This window comes from Palaemon carinicauda, chromosome 20 (genome assembly GCF_036898095.1).
Source record: "Palaemon carinicauda isolate YSFRI2023 chromosome 20, ASM3689809v2, whole genome shotgun sequence".
NCBI lineage: Eukaryota > Metazoa > Arthropoda > Malacostraca > Decapoda > Palaemonidae > Palaemon > Palaemon carinicauda.
In genome coordinates this window covers 123566986-123584718 of record NC_090744.1, presented here as the reverse complement: position 1 = coordinate 123584718, position 17733 = coordinate 123566986, and the positions used below count along the sequence as shown (strand labels likewise).

The following is a 17733-nucleotide window of genomic DNA, read 5'->3' as shown; positions in this document are numbered from 1 at the left end:
GCGAGTGAAAATTATATTTTCATAAAATAAATTTTTGAACATTCTTACCCAGCAGTTATATATATAGCTATATGTCCCTGACGTCCAGCAGAAATTTCATAACTCGCGGAAATCGCAGATTGGGTAGCCAGGTGTACCACCTGTGCGCCCTCTAGCGAGGTACCTGGAACCATTCCATGATTCCTCAGATCTTCCATGCCCATAGGTCTCTTCTAGAGGGGAGGAGGGGGGGGGGGAATTAAATTATGTATAACTACCGGGTAAGTATGTTCAAAAATTTATTTTATGAAAATATTTTTAAACATCTGACTTACCCGGTAGTTATATATATAGCAGATTGACACCCTTGGTGGAGGGTCAGAGACAGCCAACATTGTTGGAATTTTACTTAAGAGTTAATAAACAAGCTTAAGGGTTCGTACCTGATAAGGAAGCTGACTTCAAAGAATTCTTTCATTATGTCCGTTTTCCTTATGAGATCCAGCGATCCACCCAGGGGGCTGAAGACCTCTAGGAGCTGTCAAACCGGTCTAAAAACCTCTATGTGACAGGACCTCCTCCAATACCCTTGTTCCGGGCACTCTCAAGGAACAAATTGACCACCTGACTAAAATCAATGATTGTGGAAGACTGTCGCAATCTCCATGAACAACCATAAAAATACAAAAGTTCCAAGAGAAGAAAAGGGTATTAGGATTATGGGAATGTAGTGGTGGATCCTTCCCCCACTACTGCACTTGTTGCTACGAATGGCCCCAGAGTGAAGCAGTCCTCATAAAGTGTCTAGACACGTTTCAAATAATGTGAAGCGAACACAGATTTACTCCTCCAAAAGGTTGTGTCCATAATGCTCTGCAATGATGTATTCGGCTTGGTCACCGAAGTTGCTACAGCTCTAACTTCATGCGTCTTGACTTGATGAAGAATGAAGGGGCATTCTTCGACCTCTGTAACGAGGGCTTCTAGACCGAGCACCAAAGAGCTTCAGACTTGCTTCACAACTCTTTCGTTCAGTCCAGGTAGAACTTCAGGGCTCTTACTGGGCACAGGACCCTCTCCAACTCCTCGCCAACCACATCCGAAAGGTTCGGACACTCAAAAGCCTTGGGCCGAGGTTGAGAAGGGCGTTCGTTCTTGGCGAGAAAACCTAACTGCAATGAACCGATAGCTTTGTTATCTCGAAAAACCAACGTTTTAACTAAAAGCATGAATCCCACTGACTCTTTTAGCTGTCACCAGACTGACCAAAAATAGGGTCTTCATCGTGAGGTCCTTGAATGAAGCTGAATGCAAGGGCTCAAACCTGTCACTCATAATGAACTTCAGGACTATATCCAGATTCCAAGCTGGTGAATCCTGGTGCTGTTGCTTTGAAGTTTCAAACGATTTGAGAAGTTCCTGTAGGTCTTTAACAATAGAAAGGTCCAAGTTTCTGTGCCTGAATACAGTTGCTAACATACTCATGTGGTAGAGGCCGAAAAAATTGCGTTTCCTTCGAAGATATAACAGGAAGTCAGCAATCTGAGTTATAGAGGTACTGGACGAGGAAACAGAGTTGACTCTGCACCACTCTCTAAAAACCTCCCACTTGGATTGGTAAACCTTGATGGTAGAAGTCCTCCTTGCTCTTGCAATAGCCCTAGCTGCCTACTTCGAAAAACCTCTAGCTCTTGTGAGTTTTTTGATAATCTGAAGACAGTTAGAAGAGCAGCTTGGAGATTTTGATGGTACCTTTCCAAGTGGGGTTGTTTGAGTAGATCTACTCTTAATGAAAGGCTTCTTGGAGTGTCTAACACCAATTCCAGTACCTCTGTGAACCACTCTCTTGAGGGCCAAAAGTGGGCCACTAGAGTCAATCTGGTCCCTTCGTGTGACTCAAACTTTTGCATCCCTTTGTAATGAATTTTGAATGGTGGAAATGCGTATACGTCCATGTCACGAGCTGTTTGACGCTCGACGTTGCGTTCTGCTTGATGCTCGACGTCGCATCCCGCTTGATGCTCGACGTCACGTCCTGCTGGACGCTCGACGCCACGTCCTGCTGGACGCTCGACGCCACGTCCTGCTGGACGCTCGACGCCACGTCCTGCTGGACGCTCGACGTCACATTATAGCTGGACGCTCGAAGTCACGTCCTGCTGGACGCTCGACATCACGTTAGCTGGACGCTTGACGTCACGTCTGGCTGCTTGACTCCTTTGTGTTAAAGTGGCTGAAACACGACATTTAAGGGGGAGTTGTAAAGACGTTCGTCGTCAAGAACCTCTCGACTAGTAGCCTTACGACACTTGGCGTCCAGGTGTGAAGCCTCCTGACGCTCAGGGACCAGGCCTGCTACTCTCTTGTTGTCCGCAGGCTGATAAACTTGCATGAACGAAGAGAGTTTCTGTTGCATATCTTGCAGCATAATAAAATTAGGGTCAACTTGTTGTGGTACAGGCTCGCTTTCTACGCCGTTTAAAGAATGCGCAGAACGTCCAGAGGACGATAACCAGTCTGACGGTGGAGGAGGAGCATGAACCGAGGTCATGCCAGGCTCAGACAACTGTCCTGCAATTGGGTGAGTTGGACGTTTCTTGACAGTTGCCGACGTCCTTAAAGGACGTTTGGCAGGAGAGCTTTCTTCGGTAGAATGAATAAGCTCAGGACTGCTCCAAAGACTACAACCAGGAGCTTGCAGTGTCATGATAGGACGCTGATTGACCGTGTCCATCTTCCTCTTCAGAGGTCTGGAAGCTTGACGCCAGCCTCGTCTGGGTGCTGCGTCATCAGAAGTTGACGAAAACACTTTTACCTCACCTTTCCTATGATGAAGGCGAGAGTCCTGGGAAACGTCAACAGGTATGCTCAGGAGCTAAAGCCTCTCGTTTCCTTTTGTCGTTCGACATTCTTTCTCCCAGGGGTTGGGGAGCTTGGAAGAGGTCTATGGTCGACATTTTCTCCCAGGGGTTGAGGAGCTTGGAAGAGGTCTATGGTTAGAATGTTCGACATTCCTTCTCCCAAGGGTTGGGGAGCTTGACAGAGGTCTATGGCTAGAAGAACGACAGGTCCTAGCAGACCCACCATCTATTTGAGGGGTGGTGCTTAGGCTGAAACAAAGAGCCCAAAACTGGACAACTTTCTCCTATACACGAACCTTCAGGTATTGCTTGAAGTTCGAATGGATGAGGATGTGGATGTAAGCATCCTGGAGGTCTAAAGAGAACATCCACTCATCCTTTCTTACTGCTGCTAGGACTGATTTCGATGTCTCCATGGAGAACTTTGTCTTCTGAACGAAGGCGTTGAGAGCACTTACATCCAGGACCGGTCAATAGCCTCCTTCTCCAATAAGACACACATTTGATGTTGCATAGCCTGTCTCTTTGGCTCCTCTCTGTATCTGGTGGAGAGGTCTATCAGAGTTACTATTAAAGGTTTCACGAGGAAAAAGATTTTACATCCCTCCTTTAGTAATAGTATGGATCAAAGGTCTGCTCCTCTCCTCTCCTAGGCTCGCCAGAAGTTGTTTAGTCTGGCTCCTACTGTTGTCTGTGCGGTTTAGAGAAAAAAGTATGCAGAACCTTTCTTGCTGATTTAGACACCAAATCCTGTGTGACCTTTAGGGCTAAAGAGGAAGAGACCTTTTTGACCAACTCTTGAGGAAGAGAGGAAGAAAAAAGGGGGTGCGTACCTCAATTCTGACTTCTGAATGGGTGTAACCCCAATGGACAGAAAAGAACACATTTAGGCTCTTTTCTTAAAGACCCCCGCTGAGAAAAGGGCTGCTAACTCATTGGAACCGTCCTTTAAGGCTTTATCCATGCCTGACATAATGAGGCTGAGACTATCAGTGTCCACATCCTTCAAGGCAGAAACCTTCTTCCCCAAGGCTCCCAGAGTCCAGTCAAGGAAATTGAATACTTCGAAAGCTCTGAAGACACCTTTGAGGGGATGATCAAGCTCTGACATTGACCAGAGTATTAGGTCCTTCTCAGACGCGGAGCATCTACTAGACTCGAAAAGTCTCCTTGGGCAGAGGTAGGAACTCCTAAGCTGAGAACTTCTCCCGTCTTGTACTCAACACTAAATCTGGAGGCCAGTCTCCCATCATCCTCAAAGCTCTTTTAGATGATCGAGACCGCACCATCTTTGTAAACAGAGACTCCTTCGACGCCTTCCCTAGCGTAAACTCTGTAGGCGGGGAACGAGGAGCAGCAGGCAAAAAATAATTCGGAAACTCTTCAGGAAAAAACTCATGAGTTTCTTTAAGTCAACCGACGGATGAAGGATCTTAGGATCTTTTCCTACGAGAATTCCTCTAAAAGATAAATAGGGGAAAGGAGATCGTCGATCCCTTCCTCCAAGTCTCTCACCGAGGTAGAGACGCCTTGTTTCCTAGGAGTCAACTCCTTAAGGTCCTGAATTCTGGCCTCAATTGGTCCAAGATCATTACTTACTTTTACTTACTATTAGGGGTTTATTTCTTGCCCTCCATCAGACACTATGAGTTTGTTTTGGTGGGCCTTGGTGTGTGAAAATAATTTCTTTCCAGTTAACAGTTTTCTCTGTATATTTTTTATAGCACCTGGCGTAACAATGTTCCAACGCTAGACGCTTGTGGTCATTACAATCGGATCTAAGACGTTCGGCTCGACTGGTGTAATCACGACGTCTGAGTCTTGATGTTCGACGTCACGTCTAACTGCTTGACGTTGGGCGTCATGTCTAACTGCTTGATGCTCGGCGTCATGCTTGACACCAGACGTCAAGTCCAACTGCTGGACGCTTGACGCCATGCAACTGCTTGACGCTCGGCGTCACGTCTAGCTGCTAGACACTCAACGTCAAGTTCAACTGCTGGACGCTTGACGCCATGGAACTGCTTGACGTTCGGCGTCACGTCTAACTGCTTGACACTCGACGTCAAGTCCAACTGCTGGATGCTAGATGCCATGCAACTGCTTGACGCTCGGCGCCATGTGACTCTCAGGACAATGACGTTCGCGATTTATTCCCTCAGAACTATGTTTGACACTCGGCGCCACGTCCAACTGCTTCACGCTCGACGTCACGTAACTGCTTGACGCTCGGCATCATGTCTAACTGCTTGACACTCGACGTCAAGTCCAACTGCTGGACGCTTGACGCCATGCAACTGCTTGACGCTCGGTGCCACGTGACTCTTGGAACAATGACGCTCACGATTCAGACGCTCGGAACTATGACGTTCACGTCTATAACGTTCGCTCATCCAACAAGAGATGACGAAGAAGTTGCACTCAGTTTCAAACATCGTGTCAAACTCTTATAGCAGCGTTAGTAGCTTGCCGTCCAATGCCCTGACGCTCGGCGTTACGCGTCATGACTGCTAACTACTCGAGGCTTGGTGTGATGTAGTCCATTCCTTAACGCTCGGCGTCCTTCTTGACGCTAGCGTTAAGGTGTTAAGAATCTAAACGCTCGGTGTCATGACGAGCAACTCTCTTCTTGTCTAACACTAAGGGAAATATGTAAGACGCAGGCCCTGTCTGTGAGCTGAGTCAACCGACGGCGAAGATAACACTTTTACCTCGCCTTTCCCACAGCGAGGACGAGCGTTCTGGGAAGCGTTAACAGGAACGCTCTAGGAGACGTCGGCTCAGGCAGTAACGACTCTCATTTCCTTTTGCCGATTGACATTCCTTCTCCCACCGGGTTGGGGAGCTTGGAAGAGGTCTAAGGCTAGGATAACAACAGGATCGAGCAGACGCACCCTCCACTGACTGATTAGATTCACTGCACTAATTTAGCACTGAAATTTGGACTTTTATACTCTTTCACGTAAGACCATAATTAGACCTGCCCGCTGCGAAAGATAATACTCTTCCGCCAAGGGCTTGAATGAGAATGCAATAGGTTATCTGATTAATATTAGAATTCCCAATATCGAAAAATAAAATAAATAAATAACGATACAAAGTAATTTGAGACACTATCGATTGTCATGAGAACTACGTAGCGTAAATTTAACTGCACGCTAGTTTTATTTAATCTCTGAAAATAGACCGATGATTATCTAAAGAAAGTATATTAATAGGACAAATATTTTCTTAAAATAATATATTCCTTTTATCTTTTAAAAACTTAAATACTTTTGGTTTGTAAGTTAGTATTCACTTACCATTCTTTGCATAGAAAAAGAAAAGAATTTGCAAGTCATACTACGTAGTCTACGTAGTTTACATCATATGATTGTGACGTCATAGTGTTTTCCTTCCGCCATCATGTTTTTAAAAGTAGGTTCATTATTTTTACAGGAGGTGGAAAAAACTCCTAATACTACCCCTTTCAAGTTACGAACATAGCGATAATAATCCAACCACTAACTCTGTCAAAATAAAACCAAACAAGCGAAAGCCAACAGCAAATTGTACATCACCAAGATAACTGCAATTATACAGGTTACAGCGAGTGAAAAATCTAACGATGTTGCCGGCGTGAGCGGCAGCGAAGATCTGAGGAATCATGGAATGGTTCCAGGTACCTCGCTAGAGGGCGCACAGGTGGTACACCTGGCTACCCAATCTGAGATTTCCGCGAATTTTGAAATTTCTGTCGGACGTCAGGGATGTATAGCTATATATATAGCTACCAGCTAAGTCAGATATTAAAAAAAAGGCATTATTATAGAACAAAACGGGAGAAGCTTTACTAATAAAGAACGGGAGTTGAGTACAGTATAGGAAAACTCCCGTTTTCATCCATAATGACCTTTATTTCTGTCGTAAATAAATAATCAATAAGATATACCCTAATACTGTATATCCTACGGTAATGGGGTCACCCAGTTTGAGCATGGGCTTATGGGTAGGGAAAATTTACTGTCGAATCAATAAATAGTGGTAAAGCTAATGTTTTCTTCTCTATACATTATTCTCTTAAGCACAAACACAAAAAATTACCTGAAATATTTATTTCACATTTGTTTACATTTTACAAGTCGGACGTATCTGCTCCTCATTTACTTTTAGTTTGTGACTTGGGAAAGAGGGGGTCTGCAAGCCCCCCTGGTAGGTCTGTAACCTGGGAAAGCAGGTTCAAGGGCTTGCCACTGGCTAGGTCTATGACCTGGGAAGGTTTGTAACCTGGGAAAGGGGGTCCGGAAGCTTGCCCCCACTAGGATTGTGACCTGGGAACTACTAGGTTAGGTTAGGTTGGTTTGTTAAGTTACGTGGACTTTTGCACGTCTCAAAAGTGTTAAATAATCACGTTTTGTCCTCTCTGCACACAACCAAAGTCTCAGGTTCCCACCTGTGTCTATTGGGAAGTGAGGATCCACAACGGTTGAAGCGCCTATTTGCAGTGGAAATAAAGGTCAAATTCCTTGAAAGCACACCATTTACTGTAGGAAAAGCTGTTTTGCCTATTAGAAATGTTGCCCCGTGTCATTCTATAATTTTACCACATTAAAAGATCATAAACACACATGGCAATAGCACAGGCTAGGCACAATTTTCCCCATAGATTTCTAAAACACCAATAAGACTGGGACAACAGTTCTTTTTACATTTGTCTCACATTATATGCAAGTTATCATTCCCTTAACTCCTTAAATCTAGAACAAAATATATCCAAATAGACAGCAATCTGCAACGTCTTACAAGCAAGCCTAGTATTTACAACATTTAAGTGTTATGTTGCATATTTGTTAGTTGTGCCTTATGTTTGGCAAACAAAGATGTATAACTTTATCTTTCAAGACTTAGCAATGTACAGTAAAGCTCTGATAGCTGATTGAGTTCTAATTTGAACAGAAATGTGTTGTGCAGTAGGTCAAGTTACAATATAGCTCCATAATTTGAATTTATCTACAGCACTATATGTCAAGGTGGGATATATCTTGATAATTCTATTTTATCTAATGATAATTAAGTCACATGAGGTGGGAGGAAGAGGGTGTCTAAAAGCGGTGTTTACACGGTCAGATGTTTGTTTGAACCTGCTTGTCAAACGGTCCGTTCGACCGTGTAAACCTGCCTTTACTCTAGCTAGGTAAGGATCCAGCATACTAGATTAGGTTAAGGTTAGTACACACTCATGTAATTTATATAAGTAGTTATGTAAAGGAAGGAATGAAATATGTTTAAACATATGAGGCCCATCCATGTTTTTCTTTCAAAAATGGTAACATTGTTTAGTAATTCTTTGAAAGGGTTGTCCTCAATCACATAACTGGACCAGATTTTGGTTGCACTTTAGCAATGTAGCCTATAAAATACATTATGGAAGGATAATGAATCAAGTTAGGTGGGTGCTACCTAACTTGATTCACTTAAGAAAGATTTTCTTAAATCTCACCAAGTGGGAGAAGAATTCAGACTAGCTAGGTCAGGACCTGGTGCCTAGGCTAAGACATCCTTATTGTTCTGTGTTCACATACATTGCAGATTTTTTTAAATACTACATTATGAGCAATGAATTATGTCGAGACTGTGACAAAATTTAAGGACTTCCTTTATTATTACATTGTATTCAAGAAGTGTTCAATTCTACCCTACAATCCCGACTTCCCACCCAAGTCGATAAGGGTCCGAAGTGCTACTGTCCTCAGCGGGCATCATGTCCTCAGTGGGTCATACCCGCTGAGGCTAAACATGTTATATAGGGAAAATGCCCCCACCAGGCTATGTTTAGTGAATGGGGTCTTGTCCCTTTCAGGCAATGGAGCCATTTGTCAGACATGATAATTGGTAATAACCTGATAACTTCACTCACAAATGTATGCCGAACGATAACATTAGCAACGTTACCAATGATACACAGAGTTACCAACAATGACTCTAATTGTTAAGGTAATATTAGCGGTTACACAATATATAAATAGTACAAAAAGGGTACAGAACCTAACAAACCCACCTAACCTGACCTAGTAGTTGACAGGTCACAAACCTCAGGTATTTACTGAGAACGGTAAAATTAGCCTCGATACGAATGATACACAGCGTTACCAACGGTACGGTGACATTACTAGCGATAGTAATGCTAGATATTTCCATACATATTTTAAATAATTTTTCATAAGTTTTACACAATATATAAAAAGTACAAAAAGGGTACAGAACCTAACAAACCCACCTAACCTAACCTAACCTAGGAGTTCCCAGGTAAAAAAAAAAACTCACGTATGTACTGGGAATGTTAAAATAAGCAACGTTACCAATGATACACAGTGTTAACAACATTACAAAGGCATTGCTAATGGTAGCAATGCTACGGTAATATTATCATGTATATTTAAATGAATTGTTCCATACACACTTTACACTATATAAAAAGGTAAAAGGGGGTATTGGTCACACCTGCATATTCCCTATATAACATGTTTAGCCTCAGTGGGTAGGTGCCCACTGGGGACACAACCCACTGAGGACAGTAGCACTTTGGGTACTGTTGCCCAGGTCCTCACTAATTTAGGATTTGTGGTGTCATACTTGAGCCCTATAGGGATGTTTAGGCTACCTAAGTCATTTAGGCCTATTCTGTTTTTTTTTTCCATGGATATAATGCACTACACTGATTATCTGTAAAATGACCCAATCTGTGACAATTAAATATAGGCCTACACAAGCAGCCAAGCTACCAAAATTCCCAATTTGAAAAATATAGCACATCACAATTTTGACCACCTACATGGTTTAATAGGGTATTGGCAAGAAAAAAAAATAACTAAGTTTTACCTATCTATAATAGTTATCGTCACATGATGGAAGGAAAAAATGTAATTAGTACTCAACAGGCTAAGCAATTCGAGTTTAATCAAGGTGATCTATAACATGAAAGCGTGAAATAATATAGACATGGCCTGTCAATTCTTTTGGTCTAAGTTATAGGTACCATACGATTAACGGAGATTTGGTCAAATACTTCAATACCCTAGTTGTCAAAATTTCGTTTTATAATTCGAAAAAAAATATAATTTCACCAAGATAGAAGGGAAAACACATAATTGAAGGTCTTTAAAAAAAATCAAAGTTCTATCGCCAATTAAAACTAATATTCATTAAAATAAAACTTGCATCTGCTCCGTACATAAGTTTTGGACCAAAGTTACGCCATTGGTAAAATGCCTAGGCCTGAAACGGAGTAGACCTACCAACACTGCAGACTTACATAACTTTGCCCTTTTTATCTGAAAATAACATCGAAGACGCTTCAATATACCTGGCCTGGTATTTGAATTAACGGTACCAACCTTTAGGAAAAAAATAGTAACTTTTGATTATCGAAAATGTCGGAAACAAGACGTATTTCTAGGCGTATCTTTCTTCGACAGCAACCGGTAGTGTAATGGCGTACCAGAGTGCGGAAGAATACATTTGACAAGAATATTATTGGAATGTAAAAACTAATTTTTCATATCAAACCATTATTTAATCATATTTCTTTTGAATACCATGGCATAAGGACGGAACAAGATACAATGAATTCATTATTAATTCCGCTATTTTTACGATCAGACGGTTGAGGCATCGTGAACTACTTTTCTGACATTTCTCCAGACTTTTTCGAATTTTAAAGAGAGCCAAGTTAGCAGGCAAATGCATGGGCACTGGCATAAATAATGCACACATTTATAATCCCTTGTACACGCACAGATCACACTCTTATATACTGTTTATATACTGTGTGTATATATATATATATATATATATATATATATATATATATATATATATATATATATATATATATATATATATATATGTGTGTGTGTGTGTGTGTGTGTGTGAGAGAGAGAGAGAGAGAGAGAGAGAGAGAGAGAGAGAGAGAGAGAGAGAGAGAGAGAGAGAGTGGGGGTTATATTACTTTCTTAATACAAAATGGTCAACTGTGATATTTTCCAGGACATATTACAGGAGAGATGGAAAATTGAACTTTTGCCGTTTTGCATACTGTAATTATTGATGGTTCTATGCAGTATTCTTACCTTCGATGGGCGGGTAATCTCTCTCTCTCTCTCTCTCTCTCTCTCTCTCTCTCTCTCTCTCTCTCTCTCTCTCTCTCTCTATATATATATATATATATATATATATATATATATATAAATATATATATATATATATATATATATATATATATATATATATATATATATATATATATATATATATATATATATATATATATATATATATATATACAAGAGAGAGAGAGAGAGAGAGAGAGAGAGAGAGAGAGAGAGAGAGAGAGAGAGAGAGAGAGAGGCATTACTGAAGATATGGGAGCAAAGGCGAAAGGTAAGCAAAAAGATTGTTTGTATGTTATAGGACTTATTTTTGCAGGACATACCTGCCTGCTCGAGATGTTATCCTAAAATCCCAGCTAACGGGAAACAGTTGAACTCGCTTATCTGTGGATAAATCTTAATTGATAACAGCTGTTTGCAGAATGCGAGAAACGAACACAGGCTTGTGGTTTCCTAGGATCAGACAGCACTCACACAATTCTCAACAGGTTGCTAGACACGACGTTTGATCTCCAAACAACGCACGAAGAAGCAGACATCAACATTACTCAGCAAGTAATCCATCTGGCAAAGGTAGACTCAGAGCCACACATTCGAGTTATATGAGAGAACATTCATGCATTTGCACTTCTTATATATTTCAGCTTAAACGAGAAACTCGAGACCTCCCTGACAAAGTAATCTTCAATTAAAGATCGATGTAGCATTGACCTAAATGATACTACTCTCAGACATCCGAAAATCGTCCCTGAAACTTTGGCTCTAAATGCTCTGAGTGGCTGTGATTCAGTTGCCATGACCTATGGGGCTGGAAAAACAAAAGGTATCACTGTGGCACAAAAAGGCTACAAACTGGATCAGCTCAGCCAACAGTCAGTATATGTTGACACAGTATTGCATCACATCAGGAGACGAATTTGCTATTACCATAAAATCCTCTTCTAGGACAGAGATCTGTCACCATTTCATGGCATAGAAGATTGAAAAATGAACATCAGTACCACAACGCTGCAATCGACCACCGACAACTGAGGCATTGGAACAGAATGCATGCAGACTTCATTATCAAGTGTGCCTGTGGTACACTGCTCTGACTGGAGACTTGCATCCTCTTGATCCAGAATAATATGGATGGGAACGAGATGACATGAACTAATGTTTTATCCTAAGAAACATGAATGAAGGAGTTCCTCAAGTACCAGAATACACCTTTAAACTTACCTGGTGGTATAGGACGACAGTTATCTTGTGAAATATCCTGTACCTGTGGTGGTGGTCATTCCTGCTGCACCTCTTCAGCGTGAAAGAAAATGCAGGAGAGGAAACTGGAAAGACAAATTAATATGATAACAATCTGAACAATGAAGATGAACATAGTGACAGTTCCTGAAACTTACCTTACGAGGTATAGGCCTACCTAATTTCCTTTTCTTGAAAATCATATACAAATGTTCTACATAAGAGGTGATTGGTGTACTATTCCAGGTTTGTGAAATTGTTCAGTTCATGTGCTATTGCATGTTTTAGATGACAATACATATCATAAAATATCCCTGTATCTAAAAAACAGGCAATTACTTCTCAGCTATGTGCCTCCTCTAATAAATTCCTGTAATACATTATCCTTAATACCACCTTTGCTTTAGACTTGGATTCTAATCACTATAAACGATCCAATGACTAAAATGATCATCTGATCAGATTTCAAGTTATTATTATTATTATTATTATTATTATTATTATTATTATTATTATTATTATTATTATTATTATTATTATTATTAGCTAAGCTATAACCCGGGCTGGAAAAGCAGGATGTTATAAGCCCATGGGCTCCAAAGCTATAACCCTGGCTGGAAAAGCAGGATGTTATAAGCCCATGGGCTCCAAAGCTATAACCCTGGCTGGAAAAGCAGGATGTTATCAGCCCATGGGCTCTAAATGTCAAGTTTTGAGAAACGGACTTAAAGGTTTCTGCAGGGAAGAGATCTTTCCCTCAAATCCAAAAATATTGCTTCTCTCTCACACACAAACATAATATACACTACATATACCAAAATGCCACACATGATGGCGTGACTAACATGATACATTCTTGTCTGTGTACATTTGTGAGTGAATTCTACGGTTTTGGTCTATTTAGCTATCGTCTCTGACACTTTGTGCACCATTCAGCACAATAACACATAAAAATTGCAGATATATAAATGATCAGACACTGAAATAAGAACATACAGTAGGCTACGTACAACAAACTTTATTTTTCGAATGCTATTTGAAATATAAGAAAACTGATAATCGATGGCCCAAGAAATCATAGAAAATGGTATAATTATTGTACAGGGGATACTTGGTGCTACTATAGCGTGAGGTCTACCACACTATAGCGTGAGATCTACCTCCCATTAGCACAATAGCGTGAGGTCTACTGCTGAATTATTTCGTCCCTCATAGATGAAACACATTTCATAAATTTGTTTAAGCAATAAACAATGTAAACATATCTTAGAAATGACTTAAATAGATCATTGGATTTCTAATAACATTACAAAACAGGTATAAAGGTCATAATAAACATGTTATCCTATATTTCCATACATTTATTCTAGCCTTACACTCTCCGTACATCAAACATGTTATCATAATTTCCATACATTAATTCTAGCGATACACTCTTCGTACATCAAACAGGTTATCATATATTTCAATACATTTATTCTAGCGAGACACTTCGTACATCTTCTAAGAATGACACACATAGATCATTAGAGTTTTTTCTCATCACCTTCCAGCAAAAATGATCAAGATGAGACCTGAACAGCTGACGGCCAACACCTCTCCAGTCAGTTACAGTATTGGCAGATTTTCCTGTCAGAGTCGTTACTGTGGACATTGGTATATACAATACAAAGAGAAATATTAATTCTAATATTTCACAAAGGCTTAGGTTGCAGTGCAGTTTGTTGTTCATGTTCGTATAATGGAAAAATTTCCTGTACGAACAGACCGTGTAGTTTGACAACCCTTTCGAGGGCAACGTAACACAGGCTTGAATTCTCCTCCTCTGTTGCGCTTTCTTTTTGCCTGCATAACAGAACCACATTTATGGCATGGATCTGCTTCTTGAACTGTATCCAAGAGATTGTGCTCTCTTTTAGGCCGAGGGAAAAACCGATTTAGGAGCTCCATTTGCTTCATTTTATATGGTCAGGTCACGTGGACAGTTCACATGTTCGATGGATTTGGGCAGTTCACATGTTCGATGGTTAGGTGCGGGGCTCTGGGACGCTGGTCACGCAGTAGACCTCACCCTCCACCTGGGTAGGCGACATATGGCGGTAGACCTCACGCTATAGTAGCACCGGATACTTTTACATTGAAATTTCGATGAAAGAGTAGTTAACGAGTTCAGGGAATAGTCGTGTACTTGACTGGGCGCGCTTACACACATGTACCAAACGGACATTTTAGCAATACAACAATTTCTTATAATGAAAAAACTATTTGAAACTAGAATATAGACGTTCTAGCCAAAAATTCAATATTCCGAATTTCCAAAATTCTAAGCCATGGGTAATGAGTCAAGCTGCTTAATATTGTGCTTCTAGCTTTCCAGAGCAAGTAAGGAAGGTAACAAAATATATTAAGTGATACAATATACCAAAATTCCTTAGGGAAACATGAAATTTCAAATTTCATGTGAAGGGTCTAGGGTTCGACCCCAAGTGGAGGTAGGAAATTTATTTCTATTTGAACACGATATTGTGTTGATTTTCATTTATATATATATATATATATATATATATGATACATATATATATATATATATATATATATAGTGTGTGTGTATATATAATAAAAAATAAAATCCCTCTAACTTCTACCAACATTGCAAACGCACTTTTGAGGGCAATGAAAACGTCAATCCCACAGAAATAAAAGACAAGAAATAAATTCGAAACGAAAATGAGAATCGGTTTTCATCTTCTTTTGTTTGGAGTTATCTTTTCCCTCAATATAAGGTCACGTCTCTCTCTCTCTTCTCTCTCTCTCTCTCTCTCTCTCTCCTCTTAATATACAATGTACCATGTACATGGAACAGACTTCCAGCGGGTCTCTCTCTCTCTCTCTCTCCTCTCTCTCTCTCTCTCTTGCGTAATCTACGATGCTTCGGTCCACTCAATTCAGAATAGATTTCATTGCCCATCTAATCCAATATAATCCTCTAGGTCAGCCTTGCTAATTAACAAATGGTACTTGGTTATAAATTATCCTCTCTCTCTCTCTCTCTCTCTCTCTCCTCTCTCTCTCTCTAACATACAAATTAGCAGGTACATGGAACAGGCTTCCAGCAGGTGTAGTGTAAAGTAACCACGGTAAACGGAATATAAAACTAAGTTAGACAAGATCACAAAAACTCTCTAAACAAAGTAATTCGCTCTACTGAAAGAGCAAACGGAGTCTCCACGGATGGACTAAAATGTCTTTAAAACTTCCAAAATTCTTGTATCTCCTTGACAGTCTTGACAAGATCACCAATAACATATGACTTGAACAGTGATGCATTTACTGCTACCATTTCCGAGGTGGAATTAATTTTTTTTATGCAAAAAAGTTATTTACAAGTGAATTTTCAAAATTATTGGGACACTGACTTACTTCCTGATACCAAAAAAATGTTTATACACTCACACACACACCCATATATATATATATATATATATATATATGAGTGTGTATATACTGTATATATATTTCATGAACAAATATACCTAATTTATAAAAAAAAAATAAAAAAAATATAATCTATTTTGACAAATCTGTGAGAATAAAAAAACAGCTTAAGCAGTTTAGAAAAGAAAAAACTCTACTCACTATAGAAACAGATAACTTATATCACAAAAGTATCATTAGCTACTTTTATTTTGTTGAATCCGAGTTATGCGAAATCTGTTGAAAATAAAACACAGCATAACCCGGATATATAATTTCCTGTGATTCATTTATGGAATGAAAAGATCCATAAACGATCGAGTCAAAAATGCTGGATAATTGCTGGAAAATTGAAATGAATATGTTGGTCATATGCCATTCGAATCAATCCCTTTTTGTGTGTCAATGCGATGTAAATTTATTCTGTATTTTTCATTTTGTAGAAAAGGGACAATCAGAGATATTTTTTCGATTAAACATGAACTACAATTTCGATTTTTTTTTTAAAGGTAAAGTCATGAAGTCGAATATATTACCTCTTTTTCAAGAATAATTTTCATCCAGTTAACAAGAAATTCAAAATCTTTCTAATTGAATACTGATATTGCGTGAAGAAATTAAATCATTGAGATATAGTGATTGTTAATTTACAATATGTCATACATATCAATGTGTTTTTTCAGCTTTATATATGGAATGGATACTAGACTAAATAGTGAATTTATAAAGAAGTAAAATTACACAGTAAAAATGTTTATATCATTATATCATCGACAGTGCAAACAAAGATTATATATATATATATATATATATATGTGTGTGTGTGTGTGTGTGTGTAATATGTATGTGTATATATATATATATATATATATACACATATCTATACATACATACATATATATATATATATATATATTTATATACTGTATATATATATATATATATATAAACAAGGTTTGGCCATATTACATCCACCACGCTGGCCTTCTGCGTATATGTTTGATCGCTCACAGCAAACCAATCTAGTATGTGAAGCTTTGACTAGTACAGCTTTGCTAATCACGATGATACACGAATCCTTTCACCACGTTAAGGTATTCCCACTCAGAAAGATAGATGTATATACAGTATATATATGTATGCACGAACAATAGAGTTTGAAGATGACTTTGTTTAATTGATTCATACCATAAAGCATTTCATCAAACATAGAAATACGGCGCTCTTTCTCTCTCTCTCTCTCTCTCTCTCTCTCTCTCTCTCTCCTCTCTCTCTCAATTTAATAATTGGAAAGCAATGTCTATATCTAAAAACATATCTAAGATTTATAAAATGCTTTTGATTTTAATATATACAGTAGTGTATCCTACATAACCTATTTGAACAAAGGCATTCACGACACAATACCTACAAACAATAACATCGCTCGCCATTTCGTAGTTCTTACATTAACGGAAGAACAACGCAAGGCTATTAAGCTGGAGTGTCCCTTCATCATTGGAAGGTTTGTCTGCGCTGTGATTAGAACGGGCACCGAAATGGTGAAACCTAAAACCGGCTCTTGTTTACATTTAATCTTAATGGCTGTTGGCTATCAGCCACAAGAGAATATGTACACAGCTCTCACAACAACTCGGGATATTCTGTTACAGCTAAAAGGATGCTGTAGTTTGTTCTTTAAGGACTTAAATTCCGCGATGCATTTTAAAGATTAAAGGTGCCTGGTTTCAGTTCAAGCTTCCTCAGAATAGAAGCTCATCAGAACGTCAGTCGGGCAAGCCCAACAGCCCACTGTGGTGCCCAGCCACAGCAGTGGCCTCCTAAGTAAACAGATTAAACACACGGTCGTTGGCTGGGATTGATCTGCTGCCATGCGAATGCTAGCGAGGACGTTGCCACTGTACTATTTTTGTCTGCGAGAAATATCACGCGTTTTATGGTGTCATGAGTTACAAAAACATTACATGTGGAATATAAATGTAAACAGATCAAGTTATTGTCAAAAGTTGTTTGCCGTATATCCGGCAAATTAA

At 39.5% G+C, this 17733-nt stretch overlaps 1 long non-coding RNA gene across 1 annotated transcript in view; it reads right to left on the bottom strand.

The window, feature by feature from the left end:
* LOC137614437 (uncharacterized) overlaps positions 1 to 17733 on the bottom strand; it is a 450523-nt gene that overhangs the window by 131155 nt on the left and 301635 nt on the right. The window lies entirely within an intron of this gene.